This window comes from Argiope bruennichi, chromosome 8, assembly GCF_947563725.1.
Source record: "Argiope bruennichi chromosome 8, qqArgBrue1.1, whole genome shotgun sequence".
Classification (NCBI taxonomy): domain Eukaryota; kingdom Metazoa; phylum Arthropoda; class Arachnida; order Araneae; family Araneidae; genus Argiope; species Argiope bruennichi.
Window position 1 is genome coordinate 101,111,152 of NC_079158.1, and position 21,349 is coordinate 101,132,500.

Consider the following 21,349-nt stretch of genomic DNA (forward strand, 5'->3'; position numbering starts at 1 on the left):
GAGTGGTTCTTTACAAAAAATGTTTACTGTCTAATGGGTTAAAATATCAAAGAAATGCTATCAAGTCGCAATATTTTTTTTAAAGTTTAAAAAGTAAAAATATTTTTTAAAAAATTGTTAATGGTAAAATTAGGCTGCCATACTGTTTGCGGCAGAGTTTCTGATGCTTCATTTTTGCCTTTCGTCTTGGTAAGGAGAAAAATTTCCATAATTCAATTTTTAGCAAAAAAAAAAAAAAAAAAAAAAAAAAATTCTTAAAATATTGAAATAATGATTTTTAAAAAACTAAATCCTTATGAGGGGAAAATCTTTAACGATTACTTGTTTCGTTGGAAATTGTAATTCCGACTAATTTCAATTAACTCTGTACAAGTTGATTTTCATCATTCTTTCAAAAATTTTAAGCATCTGATTATGATAAGTATTATTACTTTTTATTTTGAAACTTTACAACTGATCTGTTTATTTGGTACATGAATCTTCGTAATGGAATCAAGTTCCATGATATTACAGTGTCATTAAAAACATTATCTTTCGTGTAATATATCATTCCAACTCGCATTGCCTTAAGCAGTACTGAAACTCCAAAATTGTATAGATAGTGTAATCTTTCTACCCCAACTTTCAACAATGGAAGAAATTCTCGCGATTAAGTTAAGTTAAGTTAAGTTAAAATACTTAAAGGATTTGAATTTCATTGCAGAAATGAAAAACTTAATTGAGAAATATTTTTGTAAAAATTTCTGAAATTCTGAACAAATTCCATGACAGCTAAATTAGAATCATTAAAAGAATTTTTTTTTCAAATTTTAAAAACAATTTAAAACAAATAACAAAAACTTTTGTTCAATTATCTTTTTTGCTTAAATTATCATTATAAAATACAAAACACTCCTTTAATTTTTAATTAGTTAATTTCCACTTGAAATTTCAGAGATATCGCTCCAAAGTGTCCATTGCCATCCTAGAATATCAGCGCATTTCAAAATTTGCACACAAATGATTGTTCAAATTTCTCATTCAAGTTCTTTATAAGTTGTTTAACAAATTGCTATTTCAAATATTCCTTGAGCTAATTTATCAAAATTTTATTACAGTTTTTTGAAATTGTTTTTTAAAATTTAAAACATTTTATGGATATATCATTCTGATGTTTTCTAGATAAAAAGGTCATGTAATGTATTTTATGTAACTTGCATGCAAATAAGCTCTTCCGTAACTATTTTTCTCCAATGGCCTATTTTAAAAATAACATACAAGTATAACTATTAGAGTATAAACGAGAAAGTTTTAGGGAACCACTTTCGCTGATTATTTTCTATTGTTAAAAACACAAATACAATGCATTATTATAGTTAAAACACTTTTCTTCAAGTTTTTCTTAAATTTTGAATAAATCTGAAATTCGCATGTTTAAAATAATATATATATATATATATATATATATATATATATATATATATATATATATATATAAGATAAGAATATTTATGGAATAAGATATTAACATTGTATATTCTTATTTTATAGTAAACGAAATCCTTTAAAAAAGGTTGTTACCTAAATATCTATTCAATTTTTCGAACAATACCATAAAATATATTTTGCCAACTATTTATATTACAGATGTAACTTGCACATAGATTTTTTATTTAAAATGAAACGTTACTGGTATTTTTAATTATTTATTAAATTGAGAGTAGCACTCATCTCCAATGAAAATATCTTTGAATTTTTATTAACGGTTCTGTTTATTTCCAATTGCAATGACAATGTGCGCATTGTAGTCGTTTTAAATATTTTTTTTTTAATTTGGGCATTTGAGTAAAATGATTTTGAGGATAAAATTAGCATTACTTGTAGAATAATTTTTATTTTCACACTAAGAACAATTAATTTCTTCAAATCATAATTTCGGAAGCCATAGAAGAAAAAGAAAAAAAAAATTTTAAACTACGAAAGCAAAAAGCAACAATAGGAATGTAATCATTTATGGAAAGAACTTTTGAAGTGTTTTTAACTAATTTTTATTTTATGTCTAATAAGAATGTTCTGTTGGATAAATCACTGATACAAATATCTTTAATCATACCGTAAGTGGAAGTTGAGGGATTAGATTTCGAATTTTTAATTATGAAAGTCTTTATCTTTCTAAGATGAACTGTTTAATGAAACAAAGCGTAAAAGTAAGGAAATAAATAAATTAATTAAATTAATTAAAAAAAAATTTAAGAAGAGAACTGGTTTTTTTGAAAAAGTTAGAACAAAAATTATTAATGGTTTTCTTGCACGATTGCTTTGAAAATGAGAATAACATCTTTCCACGCGTACGTATTTCGGAATAACCGGTTGTTACAGAAAAATTATTTGCGTGTTTTGTATTTCCATTTTTATTTCATGTTAAAGTCATTTAAAATAATTTATGACTTACTAAACCTATTAGTTCATTTCAGGAGCTTCTTGGAAAGCTGAATAATTGTATACAGATGTAAATCATATACAGAACCAGTTTTGAATGTTTACTTTTAATTTATTATCTCAAAACGCTTGTTCTCTATGAGCTGATATATATAGTTTATACTTCAAAAAAGAAATTGATGATATGATTTTATTGTTATATGAATCAGCAAAAATATTTTTTGCTTCATGTTTAAAAAAATAATTGTAATCGTGAAATATATCCAATTTGAATTTAAATTTATTAAAAAAACTGTTTAAAAATTCATACTTGTTCAAAACAAGCTAATAAAGTGTTACAAAATAAAAGACTGCTGAAAAATAAACGAGTTCTATTATTATTAACGCATTATAATTTGGGATTAAAAGAAAAAAAATTTAATGTTGCAACATTTCCAAAATGTATTCTTTTATTGATTTAAAATCTGTTCTTTTTCTATAAATTTTTATTAGAATTTTTTTATATTTTCGCAAACAGAAATTAAATTCCTCTAATTCTGACTTGGTGGAAAACTATTACTGACTCAGATATACCATTACTTTGACTCATTTGTTATTTGCTTTACATTTGGAAAAAAAAAATTCTGATTTTCTAATGCAGATATGTGAACTTATAATGATGAACGTGCTTGAATGGTTTGAATTTTGTCTCAAAAATCTTTTTTTTTTAATGTGCATTTCTTCTGAACAAAAGTGATTTAATTTTTGATTTTGGTATGTTCTTCTTCGAAGAAGCCCCCCCCCCTTTTTTTTTTCACTAGTAGCCAATTTTTATTAAAACTTTATTTATTTATTGTTGATTGAATTTTTAATTTGATAAATAATGTCTGTATCATAATATAAATTTACAATTATAATAAGATTTAGTGAAATTTTAAATATTTTTCTCATAATAATCGAACAAAAGCCAGAAAAATACGATAGTCTTTTTTATATACTGGTATCTAAAGTAGAATTAGCGAAATGTGAGAAATTATTATAAAAATGTCTCACATGTAACTAAAGTGTTAAAAATATTTAATTTAATCTTGTGTATTCATTTTTTGTTTTGTTTTTTGTACTTATTCAATCTCCTAATATACCATTAAAAATTTTTTTTAAAAAAACTAACAATTTTATTGACATGTGTTTTTATTAACATATTATTTCCTTACTTATTATTTTAAATTTAATATTTATTTTTAATTTTAATGGTTTCATGTGTATTTATATTTTAACAAATATTCATTTGTTTTTTTATTTGTTAGCAATTATACTCATATGAAAAGTAACCTAAAAATGAAGATTATTTATTAGAAAATGGTAGAAATTTTTATATATGTATTTTTAACTACAAATTTCTGTTGTTACAAGAGGAAGTCGGAACTATAAAACAAGTACTCAATTAAATTTGACTAAAATAATTTCAAGGTGCTAAATTTTTTGAAAAATGATTTCTGTATGTGTGCGTGTGTGAGAGAGAGAGAGAGAGAGAGACAGAGAGAAGTTTTATATTCGAAAATATGTTTTAATAGGCGTTGTAAACTGCAGTCTTTGACAAAAGAATATGTTAAATGAATAGAAAAAGGATAACAATCATAGGTCTATTGTGTAAATGGATCATTAATGACAGGCTATGCATAAAACATTTATTTTAAAGGATAAATTTTGAATTAAAATAATTTATGATCGGAACTTTTTACTCTCTAATTGTAAGCTTAATAAAAATCAGCTGATAAAACAAAATTTCTTTTTTTTTAAAGCAAATAAAGCAAAGTTTCTATATAAACAAAATTTCTTCATTTTTCTTTCTAAAGGAAAATTTCTTTTTTTTTTCTTTATATATGCAGCAATAAATATAGAGAAGTTAATTAGAATATGAAGAAACTTTTTGTTTTAACTTGAAATTTAAAGAATTGAAAATATTTTCAGTCTTTCAAAAATTGTGTGTGTGTGTGTGTGTGTGTATATATATATATATATATATAACATAATCTTTGTAGCAGATGGCAGTTTCAAAGACAGTGATGGGACTTTCGATTTTTTAACTTCGTTTTATTTACTATCTATTATTTACTACTATCAGATTACTATCTATTTCATTACCGATTAAGCACAATTTTTATAAATACAGAGTTTTTGTTTTAATGATGCGAGAAACGTGATTGCAGCTTGGTAATTAAATAAATGCATATATATTTATATTTATGAAATTAATAAAACTAAAAAAATTAGCCTGATATAAGACATTAATTGTTTACTAAGTTAAAAATGTTTGAAATTTGAAACTATTGTAATAAAATAGAGCAATTCATAAAATAGCTTTGTTTAGGACCAGAAAATCATTTGCATTTGAGTATCTAAATTTGATCGACTGCGGATGTTCCTATTTCAGAGGCAGAAAGATTTTTCACTACCTAAACTAAAAGCTTCCAGAAATAAATAAATAAAAATAAAATTATTGGGAATTTTTGAAAAATAGTCTTGCTTAATAACAAAACAATTTTGTTTTAATTCCTTGACTATTATATGGTTTTAAAAACAGGTTTACTTGGCTCGATTATATCAGCTCATCTCATTAATTATAATGTGGAAATTTTAATATGTATTATCTATAGAGAAAATCGTGCTTTTTCGTCTACTTCGTACTCAGTGTCTGTTCAGTTTTTGGAGGCAGGTTTTTGACATGTTTTCAGCGAAACTCAGTCATAAACTTGCCTTGAAGGCCATTGACTCTATGCGAGACCGGAAACATGTAAGCGAGTCCGACTCGCATCATTTTCTGAGCTGTCATCGCGTCCCTTCAAGTTCATTCAAACACAAGTTTTTTTACAGACAAGCATCGACCCTAAGTAGACATCTATGGAACTATTTTGTTCTCACAGTGATAGCTGAAATTTCCCCAATTAACGGCGGATATTGTTGTGTTGTCGTTAATCAAAAGATTTGCTCTAACCTGAAATGTGACAATAATGGTGATGTTGTCATATTATTGATAATCAGATTATTCGCTTTTTAATTTAGAAAGTGGCAATAATAGTGATTCTGTCTGTCAAAATGCGCTTTATCCTTTCTGAATATGGTTATCGAAATAGGAACTTACTTTCATGGAAATATCCAATCATTATGGATGGGAAAATTATTGAAAGTTCTTTAATTTATCCATGCGGGTCTGTGAAATTAATTTCAGAATTAAAAAAAATTATTATTTAATTGATTTTTCCTCTTTTACAGCCAGAATTACACGTCATTATAAATTCATGAATTTTTTTTTGTTTTATTTATTTATTTGATTTTACTTTTCCTCAAGTGGAAATAGAGATAATAAATGCTGTAGATAATATTTCAGCGCACGAGCTTCTTTAGTTGGAAAATATTTAAACTCGGTTCGGTTTTTACTGCTTACAAGACAATTCTTTTATGATTATATAATACAATTTTGGTATGATTTTAGATAAGAGTATGACATATTCCAATCTAAAACGAATTGTACGTTTTTTAAATTCCGATAACATATAAAAAATTGCATCGTATATACTGACTACGTATAACAATTACAGTAAACCTATACATCGCAAATGCTTATGTGAGTGGATATATCCAAATTACTGTTCTGATGTCCATATTATAGAATCGATATGAAATAAATCTTGAATAGATATGATTATTAGAGATTACATGAGATATCTGATACATTTCTGGTTTGAACATTGATTTGAGATTACATGAGATATCTGATACATTTCTGGTTTGAACATTGATTTGAGATTACATGAGATACCTAACACATTTATGGTTTGAACATTGATTTAAGATTACATGAGATACTTGATACATTTCTGGTTGAACATACATTTTTGTGAGATAATAAGTCAAATTTTTTAAAATTTAAATAATTTTATACGAAAAATATTAAACTCTTTGATACTTATTAATAAGCAAATTGCGTATTCATTGTGTAATTTAGCCGTTTTTGTAAACAAATAATAACATTCTTTAAAATGTTCGCTGATTAAATAAAATATTTCTGTGCGTCAGCAGATCATTGTGGTTATCAACAAACTGTTTTGATTTTTCCCAAGTGTGTAGATATTTTCTATTCCTGGAAATGAATTTTATTAGAATATAATTGGTTCATACATGAGTACAAATATAAATTGTGTAAATTGAATTCCAAATCATTACTTGAATTATTTTAGACAGAAAAAATTCAACATAGTTATCTAATAATTAAATTTGAATAACTTGCTCTAATTCTAAATTAAGTATTTATGGACAGTAGATTAGACGCAGTAAAATAACCGTTTGTACCATCAAATTCTTTTTTAGTTTATAGTAATTCTTTTTCTGTACTTTTATTGCATATAAGATACCTAGTCATCCCATTTCAGGGAATAATATCGGTTCACTATCGTAATTATTTTGAAAGTTATTTATTCGTATTTTGTGTAGACTTATGCTTATTAACATCAAAGATAACAGATTATATTAACATTCCGTTGTAAAGCAACACTAGGGCTATTTTGGGATGGACCTCATAATTTTGAACCGCTGTCAGATGACGAGGACGACACCTGAGCTGTCACCTCCCTCTCCACAACAGCAAGAAGACATTTGGCCCTGACGGATTTAACGTGCAACAAACCCCCGTACACGATTTCTTCGGCGGAATCGAATCTGGAACCTCAAACCCTGCGCCTCACGAGCCGTGACCAGGCCACCGCGGCCCTATTACAATCAAAGAGAAAATTGATTAGTTGCAACAATAAATTGCTTAGTCGGGACATCAATAATTTAATTTCGGATTTTTTTTACTTTATTTGCGAACAACTAAAGCTTTCTGGGTGAAACTAAAAAATGCAACAATTAGTGAAATAATTCACTAAACTTGACATGGGAAGTCAGAATGTACACACAGAACATACATCTCTACATTATACACATCTCTGTAATTCGGCAGTTTTTTTTATGGTAAATTCTTGCTTGACTTTCCGTGCATGCCATGTTGTTGTTGAATTTTTTTAAATGCAATAAAAAAAGTAAGAAATATCTATATAAATAAAAATTATAATTTGAAAAATACATCAATATAAGAATAAAGACATATAAAAAAGCAACCACATAGACTTACTCAATTGACTTCAGTTGTTCAAATAAGTATTTACACAAATTCACTTTTTTCTTGCTTTGAAGAGTAGGAATTTTCAATTTATGCTTCTATGTTTGACTTTTTTGAATGTTTCTGAAAAAAAAAGTAAGTGACTACTTCAATCTCAGATTATTAATAAAACAGAAAAAATTTCTTGTAACAATAAATAATACGCCCAGAAAAAAAAATAACGTGATAGAAAACCTGTTATATTTTTATGCATTGTCAATATATTACAATAATTTTTGTGCAATAAAACATTTAAGTAAAAGTCAGTATATTATGCCGCAAAATCTATGACATTTTTATGCATTGTCAATATATTGCAATAATTTTTGTGCTACATTTTTGTAAATGATAGCATATTATACCTGAATTAAGTAAGAATAAGTTAAATGTAATGATTTTAAAAAAAATTGCCACTTTAGGCAATTATCTTGCTAACAAAATAATTTCTTTAAAAGCTCACAATTGGTTTATGAATGCCAGTAATTCTGAATCTAATAGGAGATTTTTTTTTTTTCCTTAATGAAAATAATTGGTGACATTGTTAAATGCTTTAGGTATACCTGTTTTTAAAGTTTTCAATCATAGCTGACTAATATTAGTTTTCAAATTGGTATAGCATTGAATTTCAATTATCTCTATTTGTGTATGTTTTACTTCATTCTATATTCATTTCTATATTGAACTGTGCATTCAGTTTCAATACGGTTCTATATCCATGTACAAAAAATATCCATGTTAAATATTATTTTCAATACCAGCTCTTAAAATTTTGTTACATACTTTAATTTTTGCTGGATTGGAAAATATTCGTCTTGAGTTACATGCGGTCTGCGAGTTTGTCACTTTGCTTTGAATTTGATATGGTTGGCTCAAAGCAAAGAGAGTTTTTAGTATCAATTAATAGTAATAGTAGTTGATAAGGATGATGAAATATCACATATCAAATATTGTTAGCCGGCATTTTTGATAAAAAAAAAACAGTGTTATCATGATATATTCTTCTGATAAATATTTATATTTTAGCATGTTGATCATTATATGTTTTAATTAATACACAGGGCCTTCATTGTAGTCGTGCGAAATTGCTAATTTTTAAAAGTTGAAAATTGGTTTATGTATGTCCTTATTTCCGAATCTAATAGGAGACTTCTTTCCTTTCATTATTGAAAATAATTGGTGACACAGTTAAGTGCTTTTTAATCGTGTGCCAGTTTTTATAGATTTCAATCAATAATCGTTTTCAAATCGAAATAGCATTGAATCTGAATTATTATGGTATTAAAAAAATTGTAGAGACTTTTTAAAGGATTTTAAAATTTCATATCCTATTTCCAAATTCAGCTCTAAAAATTTTATTACGTATTGTAAATTTTCCTGGATTGTAAAATATTCATTCGTCTTGAGTTGCATACTGACTGCGAGTTACACACCTAGTTTTGGATTTGACATGACTGGCTAAATATTAGAAATCATGTTTCATTTCATTACAATAGTATTTGACAAGGTTTATAAAATAACCCATATCAAAAGTTGTTAACCATAAGATCACAAATGCATTGTTGAGAAGAAAAGATATGTCCCTCTGATAAATAATACATTTTTGGTTATTTTCAAACATTTAATGACGCTTGGTTATGGAATATTAACAGAAAACTTTATATTATTGCATGTTTCGGCATTATATCAGTTTTGATTAATACGCAAGATGTTCATTCTAATCGTGGCGAAAATGCTAATTTATCAACAATTGTACACAAGCATATCAAATATAACATCAAAAGTATCCGGACTCTTTAGGATTTAAACATTATTTCAAATTTCCTTAGAAGGTTGGATTAACTCGCTGTGGTCTGTCCTGTTGCATTATTTTCTTAATATTTTCAGCAAGTAAATAGTCAGCTAATGTAGAGCCTTTGCTTATATATTGTTAAAGGCTCATGGTATGTCTTAGTGTTAATTTTATTTAATGAATTTAGTATTGGTATGTATAATGCAACCAGAATGTATAATCACCAACTAAACATTAAATTATTTTAGAAACTCAAGGCATCTCTTGGTACTGATTAGGGATTGCAATACCGGGCCAAAATTTCAATACCGGTATTCGGTATTTTTTAGATCTTAATACCGGGATACCGGTTTTAATACCGGTATTAGAAATTTTAGAAAAAAAAAAAAAAGAAACAAGACACAGGTGTTTTTTTGTTTTATTTGCCAATTTTATAAGAGAGTGTAAATATCACAAAAAATAATATGTCACTTATAAATTATAACAGTATATAAAGAATCATAAAAAAGTAAAGGAACAACATATTTATTTAAATCACAAAAAAAATTGTAAATATCACTATTCAGTCTGTGATACTGATACAAATTTTTGAAATGTGATCTTAAAAAACATAATGCATCCGTTGTACTGTCATTAAGCCTGAAAAGTAATTTTGTGCTAAAATTACTAGCTGTGGAAAACGCTCTTTTGGCATCTATGATAGTTAGTGGTACTGTTAGCAATGCACGATATACTTTTTCCAAGTATTTACCTCTAAATCCCTCATCTTCAAATAAATCAATTTCTCGTCGGATGGTTTTGGATATAGCTGATTTCTGTATTGTATTTTGGTTCGTTAAAATTTTCTTATTTATCGCTAATTCTAATTTTTGTTCAAGAGACAATTCCTTTTCACTATCGACATTAGTGTCATCATAATCTTCGATAACTGAACCGAATTCTTCTGAATGTGGATAGGTTTGTGGGTAAAAAATTTTTTTAGAAAATTTACTATAAACTTGATCACATTTGAATTGGTTAGTCTCTTTTCTTCTTTTTCATTTTTTAAAATCATTATAATTATGTAAATACCGTAAGACATTTTCTATTTCGGTATGCCTTTCTTCTGTGCGATTTTTCAATGTAATATATAATTCTTCAGATAGTAATGTGTGCTGTTCTTTCATGACTGCAACATGAAATTTATTGTTGCATTAGCTGTTAATAAATTAAAATCTCTCCGACATAATGCCTCTATAGTCAGTTTTATTGGAAGTAGATCTGATATAGTTCTGGATATTAAGTCGAATTCACTATCTGAAAAATTAATTTACAGGTTTAAGTCAATTATTACTTTTTGGATTGGATTTCTAAATTTCAAAAATCGTTCCATCATTAGGAGTAAACTGTTCCAATGTGTCCAAGAATCTATTATTAACATATATTCTGTTTTATTTTCAGTTAGTATATATTTTTGTAATATGGCATTTTTTGTAGGGGAAAGTTTAAATATCTTAACAATTTTTCGAACTTTATAAATTATAGGAAACAATTCTTGATGGGTTAATATTTAATCCACATTAGCAATATCTTCTTCAACAATTACATTGTCATTATCTTCATTGTCAATATCACTCTCACTCTTACTCTCTTCAAAATTCGAATCCGAAGTTTCTATATCCACAGTATTTGGATTCTTCTGTTCTTTATTTTTTTTTTTTTTTGGTATAATACATCTATTACTCCTCATTGAATTCCATGAGCATAGCACAATTGCTGATTTGCACCAATCAACTTTCCAACTTTTTTCATGACTGCTGCTTCATTAGTCGTTATGGATACAATATCTTCGTTCAGGGATAATCCATGTTTCGTTAATTTAGATTTAAGCATTTAATTAAGCCATTAATTAGCTAATTAAATTCATCCGTTAGGGAGACATAAAAACAAAAACGTATACTATTTTACTATGTTAGCGACCCTGAACATATAATGGAGACAATTTTAAAAATTTCTAGTAAATACCGAAAAACCGGTATTTAAACTTGTGAATACCGGTATTACAAAATTGTACAAATGCCTCAAAATACCGGTATTCGGTATCCCTGTATACCGGTATTGCAATCCCTAGTACTGATTTTAATTAAAGGATTAAGTATTGGTATGTGTTTAATCAACAGCAATGCATTCATTTTTTTAACAATTTTTTTTATCAGATCTCATAGATGAAATCCTGAAATTTGAGAAATATAAAATGCATGATTTAACTGTTTTTTTTTTTTTTTTTTTTTTACTAACCTGGAATTTAGTTGAAAGTCAAAAACAGTATAATATATTTAAAAAAAATTAAATACGATTTTTTTTACGATTATTTTCAATTTTTTTCCCTTTACAATTAAGTCTATCTAATCATACGCCATAGTTCAAATAATTTTTTTTGTGTGTGAGTGTGATATGAGCTATTTATTATTTATGATTCATTTGGTCCATGAGTTCGTTTGAGTATATAATGTACTTTCAGTAGATGAACCACTCTTTCAAACGACTGCCATAAAGTGACATGAAATTATTAGTATATTTAACAGAGTTATAAATAATAAAGAATATGCCAATTTTTTTAATACTAAAGAGCACCTATTGAAGTAACAGGTAGATTTTTAATTATAATTTAAGAATATATAAAAAGAATAATAAATTTTCTTTTCATCGCCAAGTCAAGTGGGAACTTGAAGTAATTTCTTTGATATGCGGCTGTAGGCTTCCGGGTGCGAAACACGTTTACAGTCAGCATCTATAGCGCATATGGATATGAATAATAATGCTGTGGCTTAAACTGAATACTGTAACATCTACAAAGGGTAGTGCCAGTTCAAGTGCTGTTTTCATCATCTGATAGCGTTTCAAATTTATTAGACACATCTTTAAACAGTCCACATGTTGTTTGAAAAAAGGATCTAAACTAAACTATTTGAACTAGAGAATAGATGGGTAAGTTGATGAGGGAGACAAGATAAAGTTTGACTTAGCTTATCTTCATATTGCGCAAGCTTCACCATCCTATATAATCCAACGTTCCACGCTGTTGGATACTAAAAATTCTCAAAGCCAACTACTGACGTATTGACGGTTTCAAAGTTTGCAGTGTAAAATCTCGGGTCTAACAGGGGATATATTTACGTATTTTTGATTATACATGACAAGTTTAGACAATGTAGTTTTCAAATAACTTTTTATCTTATTTTCGTTAATCTTACATTAAAAAAAAAAAAATGAAAGAATTTTTAAGGTTTCCAGTCTTGGCATTAGTATTAACGAAATCAGCTGACGGCTGCATCATCTTGCTTCACATTTTTTATTGTTTTCTATATGACATTTATAGAGATTTATTACTTATTATGTGCGATTTTCTTAAATCAACACGATCAAGAATTCTACGAGTAATATTTTAACAATCTTACTTTTTGAGAGTGTTGTTGATTTCAAAGGAAACACATATGAACACCAAAATCAAGAGCCTCGAGATGAAGAAACTGGAATTGAAATTTGAATTTTGTATCCTGACTTTCAAGATGGTTTTTCCCCATTATCTTTTTAAAATAGCATCCTGGTTATATTAAAATAAGAAATTATTCAACTAAGTTCAATACAATAAAGGCCATTCTAATATTATACACAAAGAAAAATAATTTACTTCAAAAAATTTATTTATTAAAAGTAGTGAATTGTTAATATCATCATCTTGCCCTGATCTCCTTATATATATATATATATATATATATATATATATATATATATATATATATATATATATATATATATATATATATATATATATATATATATATTTTGTTAAAGAAAATGGTGCAATTAGAAATAACTGAAATAACTTTTTAAAAAGTAGAATGCTGCTTTTTAGTCAGTAGTATAAAATATGGGAGAAGGAACTAATAAAGAACATGGAATTTAAGCAAATATGGAAATGGTAATGAATAAAGAAGGGATTGATGGCAAAATAAATAAAAAAATAAAAATTGAAATATTCTCTTTCATTAGCTGCTTTACTATTTTGTGATGATTGCAGTTGGTATTTACTAAACTGAATGTTGTTGCAAAACTGAATAGATATAGGACCCATTTTATAAAAAAGAAAAGTAATGAAGTGCCAAAAATAAAGAAGAAGAAAAAACATTTGTCTGAATAATTAAATGCATCTTTAAATTTATTTCTTACTTATTAGCTTCATTCAAAAATTCTGCATTCTTTTTATTTTTCAGAAATTATTTATGTTTAATAAAAAAAAACCCCACAACTTCAAGATTTTTGAAAATTAAAAAATGCTTTGTAAAGTTTTCAAAAGAGCTACTAGAAACCTTATTGTTCTTTGTTAATAGCCGTGTCAAACAAAGCTTTAAGATCGTTTTAATGTGCGTAATAAATTACGAAACTCGACTTTTTTATTATCTTTAGTTTTAATACTTTTTTATCATTTCTAGAGAAACTGGGAAACTAGAGAAAAAATTTTTTTGGAGGAACTGACAAAAATATTAATAGACTTATAGAATGATGCAGGAGCTTAAAAATAACAGAAAAGAACTGAAAGTTTTATGAACTAAAAAAAAAAACTGTAATAATAAAACGAATTTTAAACTTCTTTGCTTTAAGTGTTAGGTAACTTGCTCACTTCGTCAATGCTCTCATAAATACATCAGAGGTGAAATATCTCTTCGATTTTTTTTTTTTGTAAGTTACTGCAATAATACATTGTTTTACAAAACAAGTCCGGTTTTACCTTTCCGTTAATTACCGACTATTGTTAGAAACAGTATTTTTTGCACTCTAAAAACGTACCCGTTTTGTTGCTGATCGCGCCTTGGAATAATAGAAAGCCATTAAACAAAAATTATGGTCGTAAAAGTTTTACACTCTTTTTTTTCCTCCCTCACATCTTTGTTCCTTTCCCAATTTACATACTAAAGAAGTAACCCATTTTCGAACGATCGCTTATAAATAAATAATAAATAAAGTTATGGAAGGAAAAATGTCAGAATATTTTCAGACTTTTTACGTAAGGATTCAGAAAAATTTCTCTTGCTCTTTATATTTGCATGTGACTTCAGGTTCTTCGTTCTTCTCTCAGCATCGTAGGAAGAAGAAGGTGGTTTGTTAACTTTAATATAATTTTTTTAGAGTAGAATGGAAATTTTTTTTAGGATATCTCTTCTAGCCTTTCTTAGTGTAACGTTCTTTAGTGTAAACTCACAAATTTCTATAGTATTTATTGAGACTGAGTTTAAAACTTCTTTTAAAATTTCTATTTTCAATCGAAAATAAATGTTTTATTAAATTTTTTTGGATCATTGTTTTATTTAATAAAAATTTATTTGTTGTATTTTTTAATTGAAAAGAAATATAGCATTAACTCCGCTTTTACATTTTTCAAAAGACCAAACGAATAGTAGTGTAAATGACGAAAAAGTGTAAAATGTGGAAAACCATTCAGAAAAAAAAAAAAAAAAAAATTAATTGATAAAAAAAAAAATTAAATGCAACCTTCTATAACAAATGCAACCTTGTTATAGAAGCTTAGTTATTTTGTTAAATATTATCTTTTTTCAAGTTAATTGTAAATATTTTACAGGAAGTATCGGTTTATATTTTATATTTAGTATTTTTTTAATAGATAAAGCTATAAAGTTTCCACAGTTTCTGTATTTTTAATTTGCACTGAGTTTAAAAACTCTGTCAAAATATTCCTCTCAAATCTGAAACAAAAAGATATTTTAATTAAAAATAATTCTTTTTCTTTGCTATTTTTAATTTCAGAAAAGCACAGTTTTAGTCGCTTTTAGATTATTTAAGATATCAGAGGAATAGTGGTGTAAGTAACTTGAAAATACAAATCGCATAAATGACGGAAAATTTACCAAATAAAGAGACTATCTCACAAATATGCAACATTAATATCAAAATATCTTGCTCTGATGCCAAGTGCTTTCCTAAAAATAATTATCCAATATATTTTTTTTAATTCCTGATACTATTCTTTCTTTGATATAATTTGCTTTCCACTGGCTTGGAGAAAGGTAGTTGAATTGCTGTGTAATGTATTTTTTTCTTTGTACCTTTATGGAATTGCCAAAAATGCTTAGTATTTTCTCCAGCGTGATACATTTATAATTAATAAATATTATTAAATTTGCCTTATTAACAAACATTTGCACTAAATGTAAAGCATAATTTTTGTTTGTATGCCTTATGTCCTCTATTCGTCTTTCAAAATCTTAAAGATTATTGAAAATATATTTATTTCCTTCTACAAATAATTCTTGAAGCGTTTCTGATTGGTTGTGATGCCATCTTCATTTTTCCACCCTACTTAACCCATTGACCTGTGACAGTTCAGCATCTGATCTTGCTAAAACGACGACGCTTGAATTCATAAAAAGAAAACTTTTAACGTTCCTGTCGGTTGAAGAATCCAAATGCTTGATGTCATATTAAAGAGGGAAGCAAAAAATTTCATAATGATAAATTAATTTTATTACATTGTGACAAAGAGAATCTATGGAGACATTAAAAAGAGTTATGAATGACTAGAAAACGTTTGAGGTGGGAGCGTTAAATTGGGTAAATGCTGGCATATACTTTCACTTCAATGTCATTTCTAAACCTTTCATTGGCAAATTTCCAGGATAACTTTTTTTTCTGTTTTGAATTTTTGTTTAAAGATTTTAAAAAAATGATTATTAAAAAACTTGCTCTCATATTTCTAAAATTACAGTACTGTAATTTAGAGCAATTTTAGATTTGAAACGGTTTTGTTTTTCATGAACGCCATTTCATTAATCGAGATAATATTTAGAAAAGCAATCTTGAAAAGTAAGCATAGCTTTAATTAGAAATCAATAAAAAGCATTTTCTTTTGATAGCAATAATATCAGAGAAAATTAGTGTTTAAAATTTCTTTCGGCATATTACAAAAATTAATGCTTTGAACAAAATATATCATTCAGTATTAAAATATATGTAATTCTGCAATAGATCGCTGTATCCGTAACCTTGATGTGATAGGATATGAAAAATTCAGTACAGTAATTATAATACTCTTCAATTCAGTACTGTACTTATTAATATTCTTTAAAAAGAGATTTTATTGAAGAAAAAGCTTTCATCTCTGTATTTAATAATTAGATGAGAAAGTCTGTAATTTTTCTCGAGAGCTGGTACAGTTAGTAATCTTGTCTTTCTTAATATCCATATATACATCCTAAGTAAAGAGGCTGATTGAGATATGGGAGTATAACGATTAATTGAATTACTGACTTAAATTATAATTAATCTGTTATTTTTGCTATACACTATTATATGCATTTTAAGGCACTCCCTTTTTGCTTGTAATTATAATGGCACTTTCCCAAATCAATAGCAATGTTAGCAGGTTTCAAGTTCAGGTCCTCCATTTATCAACAAGACATCGAAGACGATGAAAGAGAAAAGAAATCTTTATCACATACTGGTACAGCAACTATAACACCTTATAAACATAACGGAAAGGTTAAATAGTAATTTCTCTGAAGATAAATGCTTTGTTAAATTTTGTTGATAATAACCCAATAATTATTCAAAAATGATCATCAAAATTATACACAATGATCAAAAATCAAAATTATACACAATTATAATTCACAAATATAATTTCCACAATTATTAGTGCGGCAATCGCGCGTGATAATAGTTAACAACTAGAACTAATAAATATGCCTATTTGCACAATAATATGCAACGTCTAAAAATAATTGATACGTTCATAATTACCAAATATTTTATACAGTTACTCCTTTGACATTGATATTGTGAAAAAATATAATACCCAATTATATTAATGTAAAAACTTACTGAGATTAGTTTTTACTCCTATTTTTCTAAAATCCATGGCTCGAGATTTGTAAACTGCTATTCCCTGCTGGATATAAGCATAAACAGGTTTCCAGCGGTAAATATGTTTGGCCTTGTTGCATAAATATCTCTCGGCGACCTACCAGATGTTTCTTCTTCTCTCGGCTGGCAACAGCTCTCAGACTTCTAAGGATTTATAAGGCATTTTTAAGAAAGTAATCCAATTTTTCATTTTATTCTTCTCGATTCATAAAGCAATAATTAGTTTGAATTTCTTGTAGAAAATGGGTAATTTTGAACAAAGTAACTGTCCATATTTGTTTAAGTGTCTCGAAAAAATTTGTTTTCTCACATTCAGTGAATCATTTGCAGGTACAATTTTTATTTTAAATACTTGTATGCAAACTAATGCTGGCATCATCAAATTACAAATTAAAATAAGCACTTGCCTATAGTAAAATGGGTGATTTTTTTTTTTTTTTTTTTTTTTTTTTTTGTCGAAACAGCAATTAAGGCAGATTTTATATGAAGGAAAGAAAATGCTGTCACAGGAAAGGAAAAAAAAAAATACACATTTTAACTTTTTTTGCTTTCTATAGGAATATCTGTGTGAAATATACCTTAACTAGAAGCCTTTGATAACTAGTTGGTTTGCAGAAAACCAGTCCTTAGTTTATTTATCCAAAGTTTTTTAAATTAACCTTTAGTGTATAATTCTAAGCTCATAATTTTCTCAAAAAAAAAAAAAATAGTTTACCTAATGGAATATACATTATAAAGCTATTAAACTATGCTATTTATTTACTGCAGCTTATTTAAACTTACTAAAGCTAAAGCTAACCTATGATATCATAAAACTATTAAAAATGTATCTTATTCTTCATGGAAATTACTCAAATACTTAATTGGATCTTTCTTTATTAATTTTTAGCAATGGAAAAAAAATCATATGATTAAACTGTTGATGAAATAATGAAAATAGTTTAAATTTCACTACGATCATGAAATCTATAATTTTAAATCATGCAAAAAAATAAAAAGAAATCTAAAACCTATAAGAATTTAGAAAAATTGCATAGCATTTAAAATGGTATCATTAAAAAGATGTTTTTATATATATATATATAATTTGTAAATGCTGTTAAAAATAAAATTGCGCTGAAGTATTCTTCTGTTGTATAATAATTAAAAAAAACCCTTTAAAATTATTCTATTTTTATATTTAACTATTTTTATTATGATAATTTTTATTATAATTAAATAAATTTTTACTTAAGTGAATTTTTTAAAGTTTAGGTTCAAAGATTACGTTAGATTCTTTTAAGTTATTAAGTGTAGTTCAAAATTTTAAGTTCATATTCTCACGTTCTAAAGTATATTTGTGTTGAATTTGGCAGCTCCAGCCTAATGTCTGTTTAATGGACAGTCGTCATACATAAACATACACAAAAAGATATAATTACTATTTCAAAGTACTACGCAGATTTGAAGAAAATACGAAGTTTTAAAAGCCTCAACATTTATGCATATTTGGATATCAATTGGAAGGTGATTAATATTGGTAATGCGGATTTAGGTCCAGAATTACTAGACTTTCGAATTGGAAAAGGCTAAGCAAAACCAGAAGTGCTTTAAAGATATTACATAAAATTTATAGCTGGTAAAAGCTTTGAAAATTAAGAATATCTATTTGGTAAAACTAGAAATTCTTTCTAATATGATGTGTATAAGAAATAGAAGACAGAAAGTTATAAGAAAAAGAAATGACAAACGAAAAAAATAATAATATCTTTATAAAACATTATCAAAATAGCGAAATAGACCGATGACATAATGAAAAGCAACGGTGCATTTTGACAATATGAAATACAACTTGTCAACTCATTAAGTTAAAAGTACTAGACTATAAATATCGAAAACAGAAAATAAAAGCAACACTATCGGGTAAAATATGAGTAATAGATTTAGACCCAGGATTCCAAGGGAGTTGAAAAAGGACAAGCACAATATATGATTCATAAAATCAATAGAAATAAAAAGTTCTTCCTTAGTAAAGTTTGAAACTCTTCCTACTATCAAATATAAGAAGTTAGAACAAATAAAATCTACAAATGAAAAAAATTCCAACATATGTGTAAAAACATAATTTTTGATTATATCAAGTGCAGGAACTTATATGCTTGCAAAGTTCAAAGTAGCAAAATAAAAATGTCTAAAGCGACAATTAAATATATGTATACAAACATTATCAAAATAAGAAAATAGATCGATGACATAATGAAATGCAACGACGTATTTTAACAATATGGAGTCAACTTATTAAGTTGAAATTACCAGACAGAATAATAATAATAATAATAAAAGCAACACATCAGGTAAAATATGAGCAATGGTTTCAGATTCAAGATTAAAAGAGAGTTGAAAAAGGCTGAGTAAAATATGTAACTGTATCAGTTATGCATTTCACTTACTATACAAGCCACAGGAAATCACTGGAAAAAAATTATCAAATAAAAAATATTCTTTGATAAAGTTCGAACTATTACTACTATCAAATGTTATAGCAAATTACACCTACAAATGTAAAAAATTCAGCAAATATATAAAAACGTATTCTTTTAATAATATGAAATACAGCAGTTTGTCGGTTCGCTACGTTCAAAGTAACAGAATAAAAGTGTCTAAAATAAGAGTTAATACCAACACTGTTAGATATTATTAATGTAAACTAACTCAGTAATTTCCATTGATAGTTCATGTGAGACAAACTATGTTGTAAATGGTAAGAAGATTCGTGTAGTTAGTTAGTTTGAAATTATATATATATATATAAATTCTTTGAAAATAAAGAATATCTACCAGGCCAAACTAGAAATTATTTCTAATATCATGTATAGTAAGTTATAAGCAAAAAAATTGACTAATGAAAAAAAAATTAATATATGTATTTAATCATTATCAAAATAGGAAAAATAGACCAAAAATAGCTGATGTCAGACAACCTGTGTTGTAAATAGTAAGAAGTTTAGTGTTTAGTCAGTTAGTTTAGTATATTGAAAATTATTAAAAAAAAAATAAATAAATAAATTTTTTGAAAATAAAGAATATCTACCAGACCAAACTAGAAATTATTTCTAATATCATTTATAGTAAATTATAAGAAAAAAAATTGATTAATGAAAAAAAATTAATATATGTATATAATCATTATAAAAATAGGAAAAATAGACCAAAAATAACTGATGTCAGACAACCTGTGTTGTAAATGTTAAGAAGATTAGTGTAGTTAGTCAGTTAGTATTTTAGAAATTATAAAAAAGATTATATTCTTCTATACATATAACTTGCCGTTTATGGAGCATAATGTATGTCTTTGTTGCAAATTGATTTTATTTCGTTTTGTTCAACATATCAAACATATTTTAACTCAAAAAGATGGGAAAATCTCAGATAATTTTAAATATTTCTTTTGCATGTATTCTATAAAATTAAATGGAGTAACGTGAATTGCTAGTGATTCTATGAGCACAGAAAAAAATTACTTTTTTTCGTCATTATTACCGGGAATACTAGGAAGCAAACTCAACAATATTTTTATTTCCCTATAGTTCCTTTTTAGAGTATATATCGCTATATTTTTTGTATGATATAATCCATTACTATTTACAAGGTAGAGGAGATTTTTTTTTTCGAGCATGTTTCCTATTGCCTCAACGGCTATTAAAAAGGAGCCTCTCCTGCAGACCCTGACGAAAGAAACACATCGCCCAAAAGTAATTCTGGCCCCATTTTTATCATCTCTCCGTTGAATCCGACACATAGTTGTGCTCGCTATATATTGCCAGTGTATTCCGCGCGGAAAGTCGCATAGTTTATGTTCCGCTCGACGCGACTCATGTATTGTGACATTTCGGCCACGGTTATTGCGAGGGGCTGTGCGTAATGTGGAACCGCAAAGCTGTCAGTGGCACATATCTCACTTAACGACCGAGCGAGACGCCATATTTCGCCCTCCCGCTCTAAGTATAGATCCGGACAGCGAGCGGTGCGCGGAGAAATATAGTCCGGGCGGAAGAGGAGGGAGATGAGAG

The 21,349-nt window shown here is 26.9% G+C and overlaps 1 protein-coding gene and 1 long non-coding RNA gene across 3 annotated transcripts in view; one reads left to right on the plus strand and one right to left on the minus strand.

Annotated features, from left to right (window-relative positions):
- Positions 1-7,680, minus strand: part of LOC129980851 (uncharacterized) — a 44,641-nt gene extending 36,961 nt beyond the window's left edge. Inside the window, exon 1 of the long non-coding RNA XR_008785265.1 lies at positions 7,568-7,680. This is a non-coding gene — a long non-coding RNA (uncharacterized LOC129980851). The remainder of the gene's footprint in view (positions 1-7,567) is intronic.
- The window catches only part of LOC129980850 (homeotic protein antennapedia-like), a 788,317-nt gene that overhangs the window by 14,493 nt on the left and 752,475 nt on the right, over positions 1-21,349 (plus strand). The gene's annotated exons all lie outside the window — the stretch shown is intronic.